Raw genomic sequence first — 10,655 nt, forward strand, 5'->3', positions numbered from 1 at the left:
ATCACACGGCTTTGATAGCAAACATCATTATGACGCTTTATTTACCTGCATTCTGGTGAATTGTTATGCACCAATTTAATGGTGATAATGTCTCGAAGAAAAGGAAAACAGATCAAGGCCTAGATGACAATTCAAGATATAAAACAGGAACCTCATTTTCTGCACATTGTAAATGTATCCCACATATCCGTGTCGTGGGATCCTAAGTTGGCTCAGTGGTAATATTTAGCGGAAAAAAATATTGAATACTAGAATAAAGTTGTAATTTTAATGAGAATAAAGTCCCAATATTTCAAGTAAGTCAGACCACTACATTACATTAGTCAGACCACCTGATAGACGCATTAACCCAGTTTGGCACTTCATTGAGGATGGAAAACCAAAACAACTTCTGATAGGGCATACATCTCACTATTGTGCAGCTTATATTCCACTCAAATGTAACTTCACCACTTCCGCTAAAGTGCAGCTCACAGCCTCTTTGCCAACAGAACAAAGATGTCTCCAAGCCGGGGGACAAAGAGGACAGGGACAATGAGCTACCGGTCAGAGGAAAGTCGCCACACATATAGTCTATCTTTTTTACAAGTAAAAATAGATGAAACGCACTGATCAGCTCTTACCTCCTGCAGTGTTTGGCTGTAAGTGCGATATCTGTACTTAACGTGAGCCATCAGCTATAACACCCTCCCCTTTCAGCCAATCAAATGCCAGCATGCTAGGTCACCTTGGAGACGTAGCCTCTGGGAGGGCAAATCAGAGTTACCCAATATGACTTTAGTGTAAAGATATTGCAAATGAATTTGCTCAAACATTGGTCGGCACAATTCTGTCCTCCAAAAATATTGGTGGGGACATGTTCCTAAAGTCCATATGCAAACCAATGCCTTTAGCAATTTGTTTATTTGTTGGCAGCTGGGCTCATGAACAGAGCCCGAGTCCCCCACTGACTGATTGTCATCCCCAGGACAATTTCCTTCCGGTTACTCCCCGCACATTACTTAATTCTTCACATGCCATAATTCTTCACTTAAATACACTTAAATACACATAACTCTTCACTTTAAATACACTTGTCACTTTAAACTTACTTACACCGGTTAAAGTACTGAAACCTGCCTGTCTTTATTTTATATTTATATTCTTAATTCTTGCACTGTGTTGATTGTTGTTAATGTTATTGTCTATTCTCGCACACATACTGGGCAATAAAAGGTTCTGATTCTGATTCTGATAAATCATTAAATGCCGATGAATTGCAAATCAACGTTGTCAGCTATTAAGATAAACTTTGCCTCAGTGTTCCACAAATAAGGATTCATTGATACTGTTGACACTTTTTATTCAAGCTGAGCTGAGGCCTATACAGTCACATTGACCTGAGTCATTGGACATATCACTGCTTGACCCTGTATGAAAAAACAAACATTTATTTGTGTACTGCGATATACTGTAGTAAAGTGTTATCCAACCCCTTTTTGTTCTTTCTAAATCGGATAAAAGAGAGCAAACCACTATACGTAATTCCACTGTTTATAATAAACTCACAATTCCAAAACCAGGACAAGAGTCTGTCTATTTTCAAAGACCCGATAGAAAAGGGACAATAAGCTTTCCAGATTTTGTTAATAGAAAGAGTTTTAAATATTTTTTATTTTTGTTATGCTTTTTCCAGGAGTCGCATTGCTTTCACAGCATTAACTGTACAGTGTTCACCTTATTTGGGAATAGATTTGTCAGCCGTGTCTATATTTGGACGGCATAAAGAAGCTTACTCATGGCAACAATATAGACTTACGGTGAAACGTCCTGAAAAGTCCATTCAGTAAGAAAGGAGATTCGTTGACTTTCCAGCCAAAAAAAAAAGTCAATTTATATGCTGACTATATTATTTATGACATGTGTATACTGATTAATTCAACTCAGTGCTGAACAATCTCCACAGACACCACAGGGGCCAGTGGCTGAACCATGCAGGTATCATGAGCTTCTCACCTTCCCAGAGGGGAGACAGAGCAGCACAGGTACATCTCCTCTTCCTGCCTCTTCTTTATTGCTTAACACGTGTTACTCTGTATTCGCTCGTCCCTCTTTGTATCACTTTAAGGCTGAGGGGTTAGCTCACTAAAGTCTCCTGGGGGTATTCTTCTTGCTGGAAAACACTGAGGCAGTTTTGTTGTGACACAAATCTCTGGCTTTCACCCTGTTGAAATGATCGGCCACGTGCCAAATGGGGCAGAGAAACGGGTCAGCTGCAGGTGCTGCCACGGATGGAAGCCTTCGCTATGCATCATATGCTTTAATTAGATTGCAAAAAAATGGTGGACATACTGTCATAAAAACATGTCTTTCCACACCTGTTGTGGCCAACATGGGGTCATATTAAAATAATATTTGACAGCTAGGGCATACGATGGATGGAGAGACTCAAATGGCCCCATTGTTCCAGTTTTTAAGCACATTTCACACAGAAGCTCACAAAAATTAATCGCAAGCAATTCCCAGATAACATCTAATGTCCGTCTTAAACCCAGCAGCTAAATACATTTTTTTTTTACATTGTTTATTTCTGCAAACCACAGACGTGCAATATATCAAGTGACCATTAGTGAAAGGTACGTGGTATAACAATGGAGAAAGTCCCAATTGTTCGGGGAGGGAGATGGATGGGACAAACAAAAAGTCTGCTAAAAACAGCTGTTATTTATTTCCCTTAGTTATGGTGTCAGGTTATTTTTTCAACTCAGACCATGAGTAAGTAATACATTCTTTCCTGGCGACTGTGTTGCTGTCTACCTATCACTCCAAATCGGGCTAGGGGCATAAAGTCTGGGGGGGGGGTCTTAATAACCCCTTCGCCACCCAGGCTGGTAGCTTACATGTACAGTCAGTTTGTAACAATTTGGTGTTGCTCAATACAGCTGCTGTACTGTAGATGTACAGTAAAGTTGAGGGCCATGAAAGCAAAACAATGAGCTGAAAGGTGCTCCTAGAGCTTTGGGGAACTACAGACATTAAATGTAGTAATTTGGTCTGTTGTTAATAATAAAATATTGGTAAGTAAAGCTTTAAAAGGAGAAGTCTTGTTTTAATCCATCTTGTGTCAACAAATTGCTTGAAACGACTAAAATTGATACAATGATTTCTAGATACTTCCTGTCTTCCCTATACCCTGTCTATTGATATCTAATGAAGATGCTAATATATATTTTAAAAAACAGATGTATAGCTCCTGAAATGGTTCAGTAATTTGTGGTGAGCGTGTGGTGAGCACCATCTTCTCCAGAGCTGAGAATCCAGTCTCCAGCAGGGACGAGTGGCGATATTTTGAAGTAGTGGAGGTTGGAAAATTCCCAATCGCCTCGTAGCTTGTTCTCCGGGTGGTTACTCTTCTGTAAGCCACTGTACGTGGTGTGTGACACACATTACATGTGGTTCACCTTCTGCTTTGTTGCACTGCATTCAGCTTTTTTTCAATTTTCTGCCATCAATGGCCTTGCTGTGGTGGAAATATTTATTTGGGGAGTGACGATGAGAAGGACACTGTGACAATGGATTTTCCTTTAAAAGAAAATATGAGTGAATGAGCTCTAAAGAGTACAAATACACAAAAGAGTCTTTAATGTGTGCTGCATGTTCTTTAGATGCCCTTTAGCTGTACAAGCAGGTCATCTAAAAATAGCTCCTCTTCCTGCTTTGTAAACACCCTTAAAGGAGTTTAGGGTTTCCAGCTCACATGAAGCACAAAGGTGATTGGATGATGAATATCAGGGCAAATCAATACCACTGTCACTGCAACACTTAGGAGTAATCACCACAGACACTGAGAAGCCAGGGTACCAAATCATTATCATTTTTCAAGAGGGATCCTATTTTCCAACCAGCTGGTTAAATGAAGTATGTCTGTCCCTCTCGGTTGCAATATGTTTTGCTGATAATAAGAAACAAAGGACAAGCACAACAATGGAGAGCTTAGTCTCTGAAACTAGACAGAGTTTCACTATCATACAAAAAAAACCCTGAAATTGCAAAAAGAGTCTGCTTGGTGGGTGAATAAACGGATATTTAATGGTCAAATGGGCACCTGCAAAACGGTGGATAAATATGTTATATTTCTTATAAATTCTACCCAATAAAAGTTATTTTTGCTGCCTACTTCTCCTCCCTGCATTATTAGTAGTAACTTTTACCGGATGCTATAAGGTGCTATATGGAAAGTGAGTAGGATCAGTAGGATAAATTATCTGGGGACCATGAATATGTCTTCTAAATGTCATGGCAATCCACCCAACAGTTGTTTCAAGATATTTCACTAAAACCAAGAAATGTAAAATCCTCGGGGCACAGTAGGATTCATCATCTCACGTAGACGTCTGGACAAAATACAAAGATTAATCCAATTGTGAGATTCAATCCAATTCAGAGTTAGATGGGAATTACTTATTCAGTGGTTTAAGAAACAATCTTCCACATGCTGCGATGAAGTGAGCGGTCACAACAAATCTAATGACATTCTCTTTGACTGTTTTCTTTTTGCCAGTTTGCGTACTGACACGAGATGATCCAATGCTGCAATCACATCTTTAAAATATTAATCTGTCTTGAAGAGCATTGAAGCAAAAGCTCCAATCAATTCTCCCTCATAAAGAGTCAAAAGTCTTTAGTAGGCCATCGTATAATAAAATATGCTCGACTGAGAATGGACTACACAGCGAGCAGATGACCCGCCTTCCCCTCAAACATTCGTTTCCAGACACTGCTCTGACTATGATCTCGCGATAACGTAGTGTGTCAACAGCACAGGAGAGTGGGATGTGAGTTTGGGGCCTTAATTTGATGAACATTGGCGTGATGCAAAGCGGGCTCGGTGACTTGGAATCCTCAAGGTCACCTAAGAGACCGACAGCTGTTTGGATTGATTGCAATCTGATTGTAATTTGATGATACAGAACCTCGTCTGGCCCAGGGTAGTCTCTCACAGTGCCACTGCCTGTAGGGACCACGCGTACAGATCACTCAATACCGCATGTGCTGGCAATCAAAACGGCCACGAAATGTGTCTCTGTTTGGGATTTCTGCTGCCACCCAAATACAATGGAGGTGGGTGAATTTTTACTTTGTACCAAACCCGGTTGCACATGAGTCCACAGAGGAGAAAACGTCCTCTGTGAATACTTCTCGGTGACATATCCACAGTCACCAGGGCCTGGTTTCTGGTCCATATGGTCAGCATGCTTCAGATCCAGAAACAAGTGCAACTGCAGCAGATGACGTTAACTGGGGGCTCAATAAGCAGAGATTGATGCTTAACCATGACAGAAGTTTGAATAAAGGACCGGATGAAACATTTCTCAAATCGGCTATAAGCGATGGGGTCCTACATGAACATGAGTTTTGATTGGTAAAGAAATTCTGTACGTGTCCATGCTTTTCACACTTGTTTAAAGTATCAGTTAGAAACTTATTATACTTCCATGATGGCCGTTCTGGAGTTGAATGTTTATGTGAAATGGTAAATGACTTTTACTTGTATAGCCTTTCTAGTCTTCCACTACCACTCAGAGCGCTTTTACATGTCATTAACCCATTCATGCACTGATTGCAGGGGCTACCTTGCAAGGTGCCACCTGCCAATTAGACTATCTAATCATTCCTACACCTACGGGAGCAATTTGGACTTGCCCAAGGACACATTGACATGAATTAGCGGAGCCGGGGTTTGAACTGACGATCCTTTGATTGAAGGACAACCTGCTATTCCACAGCCACACAATACATTCTGATCCACAAAACACATTCATGATTCTTAGGACAATTGGTTTGGAGGTTGTGATGCATTTAGTCTGACTCACCGGCGTGTGTGTGGGGATACAAGCAATCTATTTCGCAAGGGGACCGTTGCTGCATCATGTGCTTATAGCACCATTTCAGATCATTGTGATTGGTTTAAAGAAATACAAAGAAGGTAGAGCGTTTCCTCCCCCCGAAACCAGAATAGTAATGTGTGGAACGAGACCTTTATTTATTTATTTGACCTTTTATTACATGCAAACCTTTTGGAGATAGGTCAAGCTTTGCCAGTCTGTGTTACCTTATTAAGTACATCTGCTTCTGATTCATCATGATTACCTATCAAGGGTGTTTAATAAATGCCTAAAGAGGTCAAGTCACTTAAATGTGCTGAAGCGAGCTCTAAGTAGTAAAGGCACCAACGAGACGATGATGCTGGGTCCAACCTTGTGCGATTGGCACTCCACCTCAGGCCTGTGCAGGCAACATTACGGATCACTCATTTGTAAGATCCGTTCTTGCAGTCTATACTGTTTCTGGGCCAAAGTGCGCCGTAGTAGCACTTTGGTAGCACTTAAATGACTCTTACTGATAGCACTTTGTAGTTTAACTTTATTGTAGAAATTGTACTTGCTTGATTCTTGTTGTTCTGAGTTTGGACTCATGGTTTAATGCACTTATTGTAAGTTGCTTTGGATAAAAGCGTCAGCTAAATGACATGTAATGTAATGTAATGTAATGTTCTAGAATGCGTCTGTGCTGCGGCTCCTCATGACAACTGACAGGACGACAGGAGAGAATGACTTTACCGATCAAAGACTCTTATAGAGCCATTCATCCTTTTGAACATCGTACATCCATCGCAGCTGCTAATAATATGATGCAACGACGTGAATGCATGATTGATGTGTGCAGCTACAGGTTGTCTTGGTGCTAAAATGACTGTTAAGGGATGCAAGCTTTGGTCAATATGTCACATCTCATTTATATTCAGCACATTTGCAGAACTTGCACAGTACATAGAGAGTAATGTTATGAGAACAATACTATTCATTCCTTTTTATTCTTATCATTTCAGAAGAAGACAACAAATGTACAAACTAGAACAAACTAGATTGGTCTCCCGATAGGTGAATCAAAACATGAGGAAAATATTTTTTTTATTTTGAAAGCCACTAACAAATAAAAGTCTTTGGAAATGTGTTCTCAAGAAACAGCTTCCTAAGTACTCTCCTTAGGCTACTTGTTCCAACGTTGTTGCCGGGTCCCGACCATGCATACTAATATGAAGACTAGGTATCATTCAGACTACAGGGAAAGAGAATAGCGCACAAATCCAACTCTTCAATATATCACCTATAGTATGCAGTGCATGAAGTGGAAAATAGCAAGTGCCCGTGCTCCTCTTATTCATATGCTAATGTGTATATCAGCAATCATTTTTACATTCTTACTTTCTATAATAGGAGACATTAGGTTTGGGAGTCCTTCCTCATATGAATTTGAAGATGTTTGACCTAAAAACTGCAATGTAACATACAATCTGACAAGATAAATAGTAATTTTATTTACACATTGTCAGGATCTGTAGTGGATCTGTAGTGTTGTGTCGTGTTTCCTGTTTTATTTTGAAGTCCTTGTCTCTCGTGTCCTCTGTTTCTCTGCACTTCCTGTCCCTGTGATTGTCTGCCCTGTCCCTGATTGTTTCCTCCTGTGTCCAATCACCTGCACCAGCCCTCTGTATTTAAGTCCTGTTCGTGTCATTCCCCTTTGGCGGTTCGTCTTGTCTAGATCGTGGAAGAGCTTGTGTGTGAGCCTGTTTTTGAATCCTGTTTTTGAATCCTGTTTTTGTATCCTGTTGAGCAATAAAGTTGCCTTTCTCACGTTGACGGCGTTTGGGTCCAGTGTCCTGCAGCTGTGCACATAACACACATATTTACACAAAGCCTCTGTCTTAATATTGAGAGGAGAGATAGGGGGACGACATACAGCAAAGGTACATTGGACACCTGCTCCACCAGGTGAACTATCTGGATGACCCGTTAGTCCGAACATTTAACATTTTTATTCTTAATTGTTTGGGCCTTCTGTGTGTCAGTGTGGGTTCTCTGGTTTCTCCGGCTTACTCCCACAGTCCAAAGGCATGCAGCTGAGGTCACTTGATTACTCTAAATTGCCTTTAGGTGAATGTGAGCATGAATGCTTGTCTTGTCTGTCTCTATGTGGTCGCCCTGTGAATAACAAGATTAGACTGATAAGTGGTAAAAGATAATAGATGAATGGACATAAGGAAATGTCAAATTAAACATTAAAGTTTAATTTAACTATATATATATTCATATAAACATGGCACAGCGCTGCATACTTCATTCTAATTAATGTTCTCATCCAGGCGGATCATGGTCAGGTCAGGTAAGGTGAGTGAGTGAGTGAGTGTGCAACTCTGTGTCTGTTCAAGGCTAATCTCGCATTCTGCGGCATAACATGTTGGATACCCAGTTATGGCTGAATTCCCGAGGACCTCTCGTGGTTGCGTTGACTGGCCAGTGTGCGAGAAAAAGTCACGTTATGCCAAAAAGTGAAATGTAGAGGTGTCGGTTCTGCGTAAAGCAGAACCGGCCCATTTCCAGCCCATGCTCTGCATAGTGTAGGGAATTCATGACTGATGTATTTTACTAGTAACTGATTACTAATTTTAGTTGACAAGTTGATTAATAGCGAGGGATATATCATATACATCATATCCTTTTGGAGAGACATTGCCGTGCCATGGACTGCAGAAGAAGGATTAGTCTACAACGATGTACAGTGGCGAGCAGTGGTTTTGACAGTTGACTTTTCTGCGACACCCCTAGTGTATTGCAATAGCCTCATATTGCTACAGTAAAGATGTTCTTCAACAGTGAAGGACCTAGTTATAAAGTTACTATAGAAGACCTCGAGACAAGGACGCATGTCTCAGAGATACAAACACTCCAAGCCAACACTGTAGCGACAAATTGCCTTGGGGCGAATAAAAAGACATAATTGAGGAAAAAGATACATTCTTGTGTCATGGATGAGATGGTGCAATGTCATCCCAAGAATAATAAGAGTTTGCCTTGAGCCACCCTGAATCTGGGTAAGGTGCAATCTTATCTGTCAGCCCAAATTGTGTCTGTCAAACTGTGTATTTTGACATTCGTTGAGACAAACTTTGTTTGATCAAAGACAAACGCATGAGTTTGTTTGAAGGCTATCGCCGAAGCATTTCATAGATAGATCAATGAAATTATTTAATTACATATAAAAACACAAACATTAAATCATGTTCTTTTACCTAATTAATTTCCCCAATACCATAATAATGGCTGCAGTGATGATACAGGGAGACATCAAAAGCCCTAAAAAAGCCAACAACGTATGAGCGTTGGGATGAACTCTTGATGAATAATAACTATTATTTTCACCAACATTAACTTTGGTTATTTCTTTATTTGTTGCTACTGATATCACTGAACGGAATTATGAATTAAATTGTGTTGGAAGCCATTCAACATATTTTCATATACAGTACCTCTCTGTACAGTATTTTTCATTTTGGTAGATTGCTTTAATTTTGTGTACGAAAACGACTTTGGTGTCAATCTTATCAGCTCACACGTGGCGCAAATAATGAATTAATTCATGCATTAATTGTTTCAGTATGGCCTGACTGACACCTTCTCGTGATACACATGCGACTGGAATTCAGCCCAACCTCCTCTACAACACTTCCTGCATTGGAAGAAAAATGTTACCAGTGAACATAATGAATTTCCTGTTCCTCCAGAAAGAACGAGCCAGTTTAAAATACATTTCTACAACACCTTGTTGGTGAAAGGGAGGCTGTGATGCAGTAATTGATGCTTCAGTCACTCCACCATGTACTTTGATCACACGTCCGCTGGCCGGGCCCGCCTCCGCATCTCTGGATCTCTGGATGTCATTTTAAAAATCCATTGACTAAACATTGATCCGAAGCAATCAGATTTACTGCGCCGCACCGCTTATCAGTTTCAGACATCACGTTATTGAATGCCCTCCATAGATCGAGTCATGTATGGATAACGTTTACATGCACGTAATAGCCTCCCATCTGCAGCCTGCACAAGTAAATACTTTCTGTTAAAGTGCAATTGTGTTTTTGGTGGAGATTGCAAGGCTTGCTGAAAAAGCATGCTTCGAGTATAGAAATCAATACCCTTCATGCAACTGAAAACAGAGAGTATACACTATTCACACGTCATTATTATCCACAAATATCAATATTACTTCTCATGAAATCTATTGTACGCAAGTCAGAAAACTGGTATTAAGAAACAACTCGTTGAGAAGCTACAACCCACGGAAGAGGAAATGATGGGGACTGAGGGTGACTACCCGAGGCACAGCTGGAACCAAAGCAGCGGTTGTTAATTGAACAAGTTCTCCTACCAACACCAGTGGAGTTAGGTTAATGACTGCAGGTTGCAGAGACCGTGAAATGAACGGCTCATGATGCAGTGGGGAAGCAAAGTGCTTCGTCGTCTAAATGAGAGTATTGCAAAAACAATGCTGCAACTCCCAGTCCAGGGCTCTCTGTACAAGTGGCCTGTTGATACAGTAGCTGTGGTATTAAAAAGAGCAGGTGACCACACTTTAAATAACTACCCCGTGCATTGAATTTAGCACAGTTGGGTGACTGTTTTTAAATAAACTGTATTTGAAAAGTTACAATAAGGAGAAAACTAAAGCGCCAGAGTCTCTTGGGCAAAACTCTAATTTCGGGTCTGACGGTCTGCCCTGCTCAGTCCTGGTTCTCCCTTGCCTCCCTATCCCCCGGAGGACCTGGCCCCAGGAAATGC

This window comes from Cyclopterus lumpus, chromosome 21 (genome assembly GCF_009769545.1).
Source record: "Cyclopterus lumpus isolate fCycLum1 chromosome 21, fCycLum1.pri, whole genome shotgun sequence".
NCBI lineage: Eukaryota > Metazoa > Chordata > Actinopteri > Perciformes > Cyclopteridae > Cyclopterus > Cyclopterus lumpus.